We start from the raw sequence: 10801 nt of genomic DNA, 5'->3' as shown, positions 1-10801 counted from the left end.
TTAGTAACTTCTCTCCTATCTAATAGATTTTTATAAAATAATTGCACAGAAATCACAGCTAGCATTTTCTTTATATTGACAATATCTAGTTACGTTTTGATGAGAGAAACTGCCCTTTCCTAGCGGTGATTTAGAAAAAATTAATAACTTCTCTCCTATCTAATATATTTGTATAATATTTTATAAAGAAATTACAGGTAGAATTTTATTTATATTGGCAATATTTAGTTACGTGTTGTTTAGATAAACTGCACTTTCCTAGGGATGAATTTGACAAAATTAATAACTTTTCTTTCTAATAGATTTTTATAAAATTTTATACAGAAATCACTGGTAGCATTTTATTTATATTGATGAACTTTGATACGTGTGGAAAAGTTAAACTACCCCGTCCTAGATAGAGGAATTATTCAAAATTAATAACTTCACCCCTATTTAACAAGTTTTTATAACATTTTATACAGAAATCACATGTAGCATTTTCTTTATATTGACAAACTGTGATTGCGTTTGGATAAGATAAACTATTCCTTCCTAGAGGACGAGTTCTCTCATTTTAAGAGATTTTCATGAAATGTTATACAATAGAAGTAAATGTAGAAGAACGATTTTATAGATATTAAAATATAAGAGAATGAATGAATGAATGGTTGTTTAAAGCTTCGAATCTCATTGAGATAAACTACCATTTCCTAGGGGTGAATTCAGACAAAATTAATAACTTCTCTCCAATGGCTGTAAAAGCTGGACTTTAACAAACACACAAGAAAAAAGCTTAAAATTTAATATTTGAAATAAAAATATTAAGGAACAATTTTGGCGTTGTAATGTAAACCTGGTAACCGGTGCAGACAGACAGAGAGAATGTTTTATTTTCGCTGGCAGAGTTAAGGCCGTAAGGCCTTCTCTTCCACTCAACCAGCCTTAATCAATACAATACGAATATTTACACTACACTTAAAAGATTCTCCAGCAGTACTTATTCTTCAGTTAAGTTTTAACGACTGGTACATGTATATTTAAATTTAGAGAAACCTATAAGATAAAGTATTGATTTAATTTATAGGCTAATTTAATTCAATCAATTACAGTTAATTTGAGATAGCTAGTAAAATGATGAGAATTAATTTAATATAAGTTTACTAGAACTATATTATAGGGAGAAAAAATATCAATCTAAAATATATTTATATAATGAGAATATTAATGTAACGAAATTTTGTCATTAGAGGTTTTGTATTCTATTTAGAGAAATTAATGATAATAATAAGAATGGACAGATGTTAATTTCATTATAAGTAACAAATATTAAACAGTAATTAATCTGTTAAGTAAGAATTTATGTAATTTTTACCTAAATGAAGTTATTGTCCAACAACCCCTTACATCACTCGGAAGCGAGTTCCAATTTCTAGCAACTGAAACTGTATAAGAAGAAGAATATAAAGATGTCTTGTGGTAGGGTATAATGAGTAAATTGTTATGATGAGATCTGGTACTTAGCTGATGATATGCGGATAAATTTTGAAAACGAGAAGCCAAATAGATTGGAGTAGTGGTGCGCAGAATTTGAAATAAGAGAATAAGAGAATGCCGTAACTATATGCGGTTATAATGATTGAATAATTAAAACGTCAAGGATTAGTTGGTTGAGACATTTTTACAAAGAAAAGAAAATGGATCCTTATCTGTCGTAAAGTTGCTTTAACAAAAATAGATGACAAAAGAAGAATTGGACGGCCTAACATTGGATGGTTGGATAGGAAATGTTAAACAAGATTTGAAAGTATTGGGAGTACAATGATGGAAAAGACAGACAGAAGGTAGGAACGAATATAGGCGCACTGTAGGACCGGCCAAGACCTACAACAGGCTGTTAGCACCAGTAATGGTGATGAGATCTTTCTGCACACTCAACTATTCCAAATAATACTGTAAGCATCCCAATGTTTGTCTAAGAAATATACTGTGTGTGTGTGTGTGTATATATTTTTTTTTTCCAACTAGATTGGCTTTCTGAACCAGGGGCCAGTGAATGCTGGTATGAATACGCGTTACTAAGGTCGGTCTCGTCCGGACTTCCTTATAGGCCATTCTAGAGTTCATGTTTATAGGCCACAACGGACATAGCGAGTCTGATAAATCGAGAAGATTATTACTAGGGGGTGGATGTTGATGAAAAGTCATTTTCTTATTTTTCACATTAGGACGATGCCTATTAATATAGAAATCCTTCCTGTGTTAATATCGACGTAAAAAAGTAATTTCTTATATTGCATTTTTTGCATTTTTTGACGTTTTTTTAACTAATACGTCGTTTATATATTTTTTCGGCTTATTTGGTCATTTTTAATACTTTGAAGATTCATTCATTCATTCATTCATTTATTTTATTCCATAGATCTTACATGAGCAATGAAGCTTTAAGATGTGGAACATGTCAACATTTTACAATATTACAATTACAATTTTTACAAATTTTTATAGTTTTACAATTTAGTAATTTTCTACAATTTTTACAATTTTGTACAATTTTTTTACATTTTTTTTTTACATTTTGGCGAGATGTAGTGAGATGAGATGAGGTCCGAGGATTCGCCAAAATATTACCCGGCATTTGCCTTTTCGGTGGGGGAAACCTCGGAAAAACCCAACCAGGTAATCAAATCAAAGGGGTTGATGCCAAGGACTCGCCATAGACCATCCGGCTTCAGTCCCACGGCTGGGGAAAACCTCCGAAGAAACCAAAGTCCAAAGGGGGATCCAACCCAAGCCCGAATGCAGCTCCGGATCAGCAGCCCAGCGAGTCTATCGACTGAGCAACATCGATGGCTCTACTAAAAGTATACAATACATAGCCAATCAGATTATTAAATTTACAAACGCAAACGATCATTCATAAGTTGAGCTATATTATAATACAAAACAATTTAATTAAATTTAAGGCATAAACAATTCAACCAGTTGTGATATACAGAAATTGATAATACATATCATGCAAACTACTTCAAATTACAAACACAAACAATTTATCAGTAGAGCTATATAGATTACTATTCAATTTAAAGCATATACAATTCATCGGCCAAATCTATACAAATATATACAATACAAAGTAGCATACTTTCATTAAGCTATACAAATTTGTGCAATTAATATCAAGTAGATTAATTCAATTTATAATCATAAACAATTCATCAGTTGAGCTATACATATTACCATTCAATTTACAGTAGGTCTATATACAATACATCAGTAGAGCTACACAGACTAGTAATCATTTTAAGAACATATACAATTCATCAGCCAAACTATACAAACATATACAATCAAATTAGTTCAATTTACAAACTTATTTTCGTTAAGCTATACAATTCATATGAAGTAGATTAATTCAATTTATAAGCTTAAACAATTCATCAGTTGACCTATACAGTATACTATTCAATTTACAGTACATACAATTCATCAGTTATGCTAAACAAAAAATACAATACATAGTAAACAGATTAAGTCAATATAAAAACATATTTTAGTTGAGCTATATAAAATTGTACATGTCATTTAAGTAGAATAATTCAATTCACAAGCATAAACAATTCATCAATTGTGTAGAAGGTATGAGTATGTAGAAATTTGGTTAATTCTTTTCTGAACCTTTTCTCGTTGTTCTTCAAATCTTTAAGATAATTAGGCAGTGCATTGAAGACTGTTATAAATTAATAGCGAACTCCTTTTTTAAAACAGCTTAGACTAACAGAGGGTAGATGAAGATCTGATTTATGTCTTGTATTAAAATGATGAATGTCTTGATTAGTACTGAATTTATCTTGGTTCTTAATATACAGCATCATTAGGGAAAGAATGTATTCACAAGGTAAAGTCAAGATTTCTAAGTTTCGGAAAATATTTTTACATGAGGTCCTTTTATGCACACCGGCCATTATTCTTATAGCTTTCTTTTGTAAAACAAAAACGTGTTTAGCTTCAGACGAGTTACCCCAGAATATTAATCCATATTTCATTACAGAGTGAAAATATGCAAAGTAGGCTATGACATTTTAAGTAAGTTTATATCACCAATAGTAGATAAGGATCTTAATGCATAACAGGCAGAGCTCAATTTACGAGTAATACATTCTATATGCGTTTTCCAGTTCAAGTGATTATCCAATTCTAATCCAAGAAACTTTGTGCTTATAGATTCTTTGAGATGAGTTCCCTTTAATCGAATACTGTAGGAAACCTGAGCACTATTGTGTGTACTAAATTTGACTGCACTGGTTTTATCAACATTAAGTGCTAGTTTATTTGCATGGAACCATTCATTCATTAGATTCAGCACTGTATTAGAAGTGTTTATAAAATGATCGTATTGTTTGCTTGAAATAATTACACTTGTATCATCTGCAAATAAAATTGAAGAACTTTTTAGATCATTCGAAATGCATTTTACTTTCTTCTTTACCGATAGGTCTGTTAAATAATTTTCTAACCAAATAGGTCAGTAGCAATTACCTACTTAATAAGTGAATAACAGTGAAGTTTGAGTTCTATAGTTGGAACAGACTCTAAAGTCCATTCTTCATTCCACTGAAGGCTTCACTTCACACAACGGAAGTAATATAAAATGCTTGACAGCAGCTTATTTAAGTGAGGACTTTGACTGCTACTGTTCTTTTGTCGGTACGGGGTGCCTTTGGAATTTATGTTTGAAAGGGAGGAACATTACATCATGTCCTGGACAGGACGTTGTGTCCTCAACGTGGTTCGGAAGAGATGTCTACTGTAGTAGACAGTATTTTTAACACAAAGATTGCAAGAATGCACACTGCGCCCACAATTTGTTTTGTCATTCACACTCCCTCATCTGGAAGATATGGTAACAAAAGTGAAGCATGGAAGGAGGAGGAGATGGAAAATGAAGGCACTGATGTGGACCACCCATGACTGAAACACATTGTAAATCCTCATTAAAATCTATAGTTTTCCCTTACAACTTTCATTCTGTTGCATGTTCTTTTGCTTTATCTTAGCCAAATTCCAGGAAGTTGCCTCCTCTCTCCGAGATTTGCAGGGCAGTCATTGAAACAAGGTGACTAATTTTTAAGAAGTTGTGGTGCGAGAACGGTCAGTAATATTTAAATGTCAAGTTTTGAATGTGTAAAAAATAAATGCGATATGGTGAAAACTTGCACTAAAACCAGAAGTAAGTGTAAGTTAAACCACATAAGTTGAATAATTATATGATAGAAAATTTGTTATTAAAGTGTGTAAATATTGTGTATTATCATTATTTGTGAATGTATCAGTTTTAAGATTAAGTTTATGTACTTTTGAACTATTAATAAATAATATCAATATCAATATCAATATTTAAATGTCATTTTTCCATTAGTTTAAGGGCATTTTAATGATCATTTTAAGTAGATTTTTAGGTCATCAACATCCGCCCCCTAATTATTACTGTGTGTCAAGGCATAACTAGATCCTGCGATAGTTTCTCAATTATTGGTGTAGTATGACAGCGTTTTGCCGTTACAGCTCCGAAATGACAGCTCTGGAAAAATCGCTGTGACAGATAATGGCGAATTTGTCATAGTGTGATTTTTGTGTTCGACTGATTGGAGATTGTTATTGTTAGGCCTACGTATAGTTATACAGGGTGATTCACCAGTATTTACCGCCACTTGCGGAGCTTATTTCCGAAGACATTCAGAACAAAAAATGTCATATATACAGTACATGTCCTAATCTCAATTTTCTGAGTTACACTAATTTGAAGTTGTTAGGAAAAATTTCTTTTCTATTTAGTTTTAAGGGTAAAATAATATTATAAAGAGAATCAATTATTCAGAAGTATCATTTCTTTAATTGATTAATGTTCTGAAGCTAAAAATGTGTTGTTAATTGCTTTGTACAGATTTTGTTTTTCAATTTTTAACTAAAAATTAGGCCTACATCATTCTTACGCACTTATTACAACAATTGTTACAAATACTGTAATACGACTTCAGGAACTTGATTCTTTACAGTTTAATCATGCATCCTAATGCACACTCTTAAAGAATTCACAAGAGTGGCGTGATTTGTAACAATTGTTGTGATAAATGCGTAAGAAAAATGTAATTTTGTAGTTAAAAATCGAAAAAAATATATATATCTGTACGGAACAACTATGGAATTCACAATACATTTTTAGCTTTAGAATACTAGCTAATTGAAGAAATGATACTTCTGAATAGTTCATTCTTTATCTATAATATTCTTTTGCTCTTAAAACTAAAGAATAATGGTATTTTAGGAACAGCTTCGAATTAGTATAACTCTGAAAATAAAGAGATTAGGACAAATGTTTATATTACAATTTTTGCTCAGAATGTCTTCGGAAATAAACTCCGTAAGTGGCAGTAAATCCTCATGAATCACCCTGTATAATCACAGTCACCATCATCCCATCATCGCTATGACTCACGTATTAGGCGGAGATGGCGATTTCTCTCGCTGTGAGAGATAATGACGATTTTGTCACATTGTGATTTTTGTGTTCGACTGGTTTTTGGCGATTGTAATAGTCTCGTTTAGTCGTATAACCACAGTCGCCATCATAACTATGAGTCATATTGGATGGAGACTGCGATTTCTAGGAGCTGTGATTTTCGAACGATAGTCATAGTCGGAACCGGCGACAAAATCACAGGTCTTCAAATCACACCCCACCACTACTTTCAACAGGGTATTGATAATCTTGATTAATACTGTAAGACTTTTTTTTTAAAGATTTAGAAAAATAGATTTATTTATTGATTTATGCATTTACTTAAGTACTAACTTACGAACTTGTTTACTTGCTCACTTATTTACTCGATTAGTTATTTATTTACTTGCTTACTTATTTATATGGTTATTTACTTATTTATTTACATGAGTATTTACACATTTATCTGCTTATTTAATTATTTATTTACTTATTCCTTCACTTATTTGTTTGTTCGTTTAGCGTATTTATTTATTTATTTATTTATATATATATATATATATATATATATATATATATATAATTCATTATTCATTCATTCATTGTAAAACGCATGGAATCATGAAAGCGCATCGAAGAAGTCAGGTAAAACATTTAAGCATAAGCAGTCAGATTCCAGTTGGACAGTAAAATAACACATGTGAACAGGGGCCCGTTTCACAATCCTTACAAATTACAAATTAACAATTTACAAATAATAAGTAAATGATTACAACTGATTGTAAATTGTGTTTCACAATGCTATCTTATTAGTTTGTAAAGTTTGACGAACTTTACAAAATCAGCTAAAGAAATTTACAAATACGCATTATTGGTTACACAGTATCGCCAACGACTGTTTACAACAATTGCTAAGTGAGCTGAGCTAAAGTCGCTGTATTTTTACTACTATCGATAGGGTACATATGTTTATATTTTTACTAAAATAGATTATTCTAAGCTTGCTGATTCATATTTCACCAATAGAAAATATAAAGTATTGTTAAAGAAAATTAAAAGTATTTAGATTTTTATATATTGGCGAAAATGGAATTTCATGTGATGTGATTGGTCGAGTATACCAATACATCTATTATTTAAATGACCAAAGTTAGCACCAAATTCAGTCAAATAAGTAAATAACAGATTTATTCCACGTACAAATATGTAATTGATAAAATAATTACGATATCTAACTACAAAATCAGGTTCATTTTTTGTGTTGATCCATCAGTATTTATTAATGTTGCATCCGTAACCTTACAAATAATAGTGATCCTAGCAGCACCATAAAAATTCTGTGCTATAGTAAATAACATTTTGGTGATCAAAAACCTGCCCCGAATTTAACTCTTAACAACATCAACTACCCTGTGGACACTTTTGCACACTGATATCTTAGAAATTCCTTGCTTATCTGCTAACGCACAGAACTGACAGCAATGCAACCAATGCAACATACAATTCTCCCTTTGAGGTTAGGGCATCACTTTTCTCTTTTGGATGTTGGATATGATGTCCCATATTTTAGGAGAGATTCCAGCGAAACGGGACTCGAAACGACTTCAGAATACCGCGTAAGTAGTGTCGTTATTGCATTATTGAATTAATTTATTTTTGGTGCAAGGAACTTCTTTTTTAAGTGCGATTATTTATTGATTACAGTCTTCGTATATAAATACTTACGCGGTATTCTGAAGTCTAGCGCGGGAACATTTCATTAAATTCATACAATGATACGAACGTGTTATTAATTCTTGGCCGGATAATTTTACGTATAAGTCTTCGTTTGATTAGGCCTAAATTCAATATCTTCGTCTGAGTCATTAGAACTCCTTAATAACATCAAAACTGCGTTAGTTTAATTCTTAATATAATCCAGTTACTCAAAAATTAATTCAATAAGTATTTCTTTATTGTATTTATTCATAATTTGCTGCAATATCAAACTTTACACATCTCAGAGGTATTGTAAAAAATGTGCTAATTTAGAAGTAAAGTTTACACGTTTGTAAAATTACCCTTCATTGTGAAACAGAATACTTGTAAAGTGAGCAAAATTTAATTTGTAAAGATTTGATTTCCTTTGTAAAGTTCAACATTACAAACAAAGATTGTGAAACAGAAGTTTACAATTTACAAGCAAAGTTTACAATTTACAAAGCTTGTAAACATTGTGAAACAGGCCCCAGGACGCAGATAGATTTGGACCGCGTCGCGAGTACGTGCGTGTTGGAACTGTAGACATGCTCCGCCCTCGCTCATGATCGTCAGGGTGGCAGCTGTATACATAGCGTGCGGCTGAAGTCCCGCCACTTTCCTAGTTCCTCATGTACTCTTTGATGAGAACATGTGTCCGTTCAATTTCTTTGTATCGGTCAGAATGATATGCCTGTATTATGCCAATACGAATAGTGGAACCGTAGCAGCTTATCACGAGAGAAGACTAGAGCCGTGCAGCTGCTTTCAATGCACACTGCATAGTCACAGTAGTGCCAAGATGCTTAAAATTAATCTCGCCACGCAACACGATCTTCTACAGGAAATTTTCAGTCGCCTTCTGATTTTACTACTCCCTTAATGTTATGGCAAATGAGTACCTAATGTCGTACTGTGTGCCAGAGTCTGCATCATTAGTAAAACTTATTTAGTTCAGTGGTTCTCAAGTTTCTTAGGTCGGGACCACCTCGAAGGATATGAAACTTCACCGGACCCACAAGTTAAATTAATACATATTGAAAACAAATGTGCTATTAAAAAGAACTAAATTATTCTAATGAACGGGATGCTGAATTTTAACACAAAACTTTCTATGTTCACCGAACTAGTGTGATGGTTGCACCACCGTTTTTGCATAAGTTGGAGTAAGTTGGGCTCAGTGGCGGTTAACTTTAGTCGTAATTCTGAGCGCCCATCAAGTCTATTTCTGTACTTGCTTTTCATTTCAATCAAAAGCAAAATACTTTGAATGAAAGCAAATCCTCCCGTTTCACACAAATAAGTTATGATGTGGAGTGTGGCATGAGCAACTTTAATGCCGCATCCGAAAGTTCGGAATATTCACCTCTTAATGATACCTATGAATGAAAGAAAGAAATAATTATAATTATTCATGCCTGATTAATTAGTGTACTAATTGTTGAAGAATCGAGATGAGTATGGAAAGTTATAGTCTATTCGAAATGTAAGGAAATAAATTTAAACAAATTATCGAAAAGAAACCGATTTGTATTATATAAATTTTTATTATACACATTTTTGTGTACCCCTTGTGCGACACACTGAATGCGCCCCCTTGGGGTCCGCCAGTGGGTCGGACCCATAGATCGAGAATTTCTGCGCTAGTTTATATACAGTATTGTCTTAAGAGGATCATAAAACTTTTTCCAACATCGAATCACAAAGGTGGCCTTCTTCTTCTTCTTCTTCTTCTTCTTCTTCTTCTTCTTCTTCTTCTTCTTCTTCTTCTTCTTCTTCTTCTTCAGAAGTTAATTTTGAATATCATCCTTTTTATTAAATTTTGGTAATATTTTAAATTTTGTTCTGCTACAAGACGCGTTGTCGATCACGAATACATACTTTGCTATACAGTGTGTTAACTAATATGTGAGACCTTTGGAAAATGAAGAAGGATCTAAAAACAAGCAACATGTGATATTTCAATATGTACTGTTTGTTTTGGTGTACAACAACAAACTACTTTTTTTTTACAAGCAAACAACAAGACTTTTATTGCAAGCAAAAATTACATACAATAACAAATATTTTACAATACTATTGTAATATTTGTATATGAATATTCTTCAAAATTCGAAATTGATTACCAATCTCATAATCAAATACATATTAAAAACCATTGCACAAATACAGTACAATGTAACTGGGTCAAACCTGAAGAATGCAAAATGCTTGAGGTCGGGTGCGATCAATAATGAAAACCGGGTAGAAGAAAAAAAAATTAATAAAATAATAATAATAATAATAATAATAATAATAATAATAATAATAATAATCATCATCATAACTGTGATTAAATTGTTAACTGTAATTACACATAAAATTTAAAAAGAATAAGAAAAAAAAAAACAGTACATAACCTATACATAATAATCATACTAAGTTAAGAATATAACATTGTAAAAGTGACAAAAAAATAAATAAAGGATAAGAATTTAAATGGATTATAATTTTAAAAACAGTTCAAGCACTTGTTTTTTTTATTGTTCAATAATTTTAGTTAAATGTAATGCATATGTTTCTGCCCCCATACAATGCCACACTCTA

This window comes from Periplaneta americana, chromosome 2 (assembly GCF_040183065.1).
Source record: "Periplaneta americana isolate PAMFEO1 chromosome 2, P.americana_PAMFEO1_priV1, whole genome shotgun sequence".
Lineage (NCBI taxonomy): Eukaryota > Metazoa > Arthropoda > Insecta > Blattodea > Blattidae > Periplaneta > Periplaneta americana.
Note: the sequence above shows the minus strand (reverse complement) of the source record.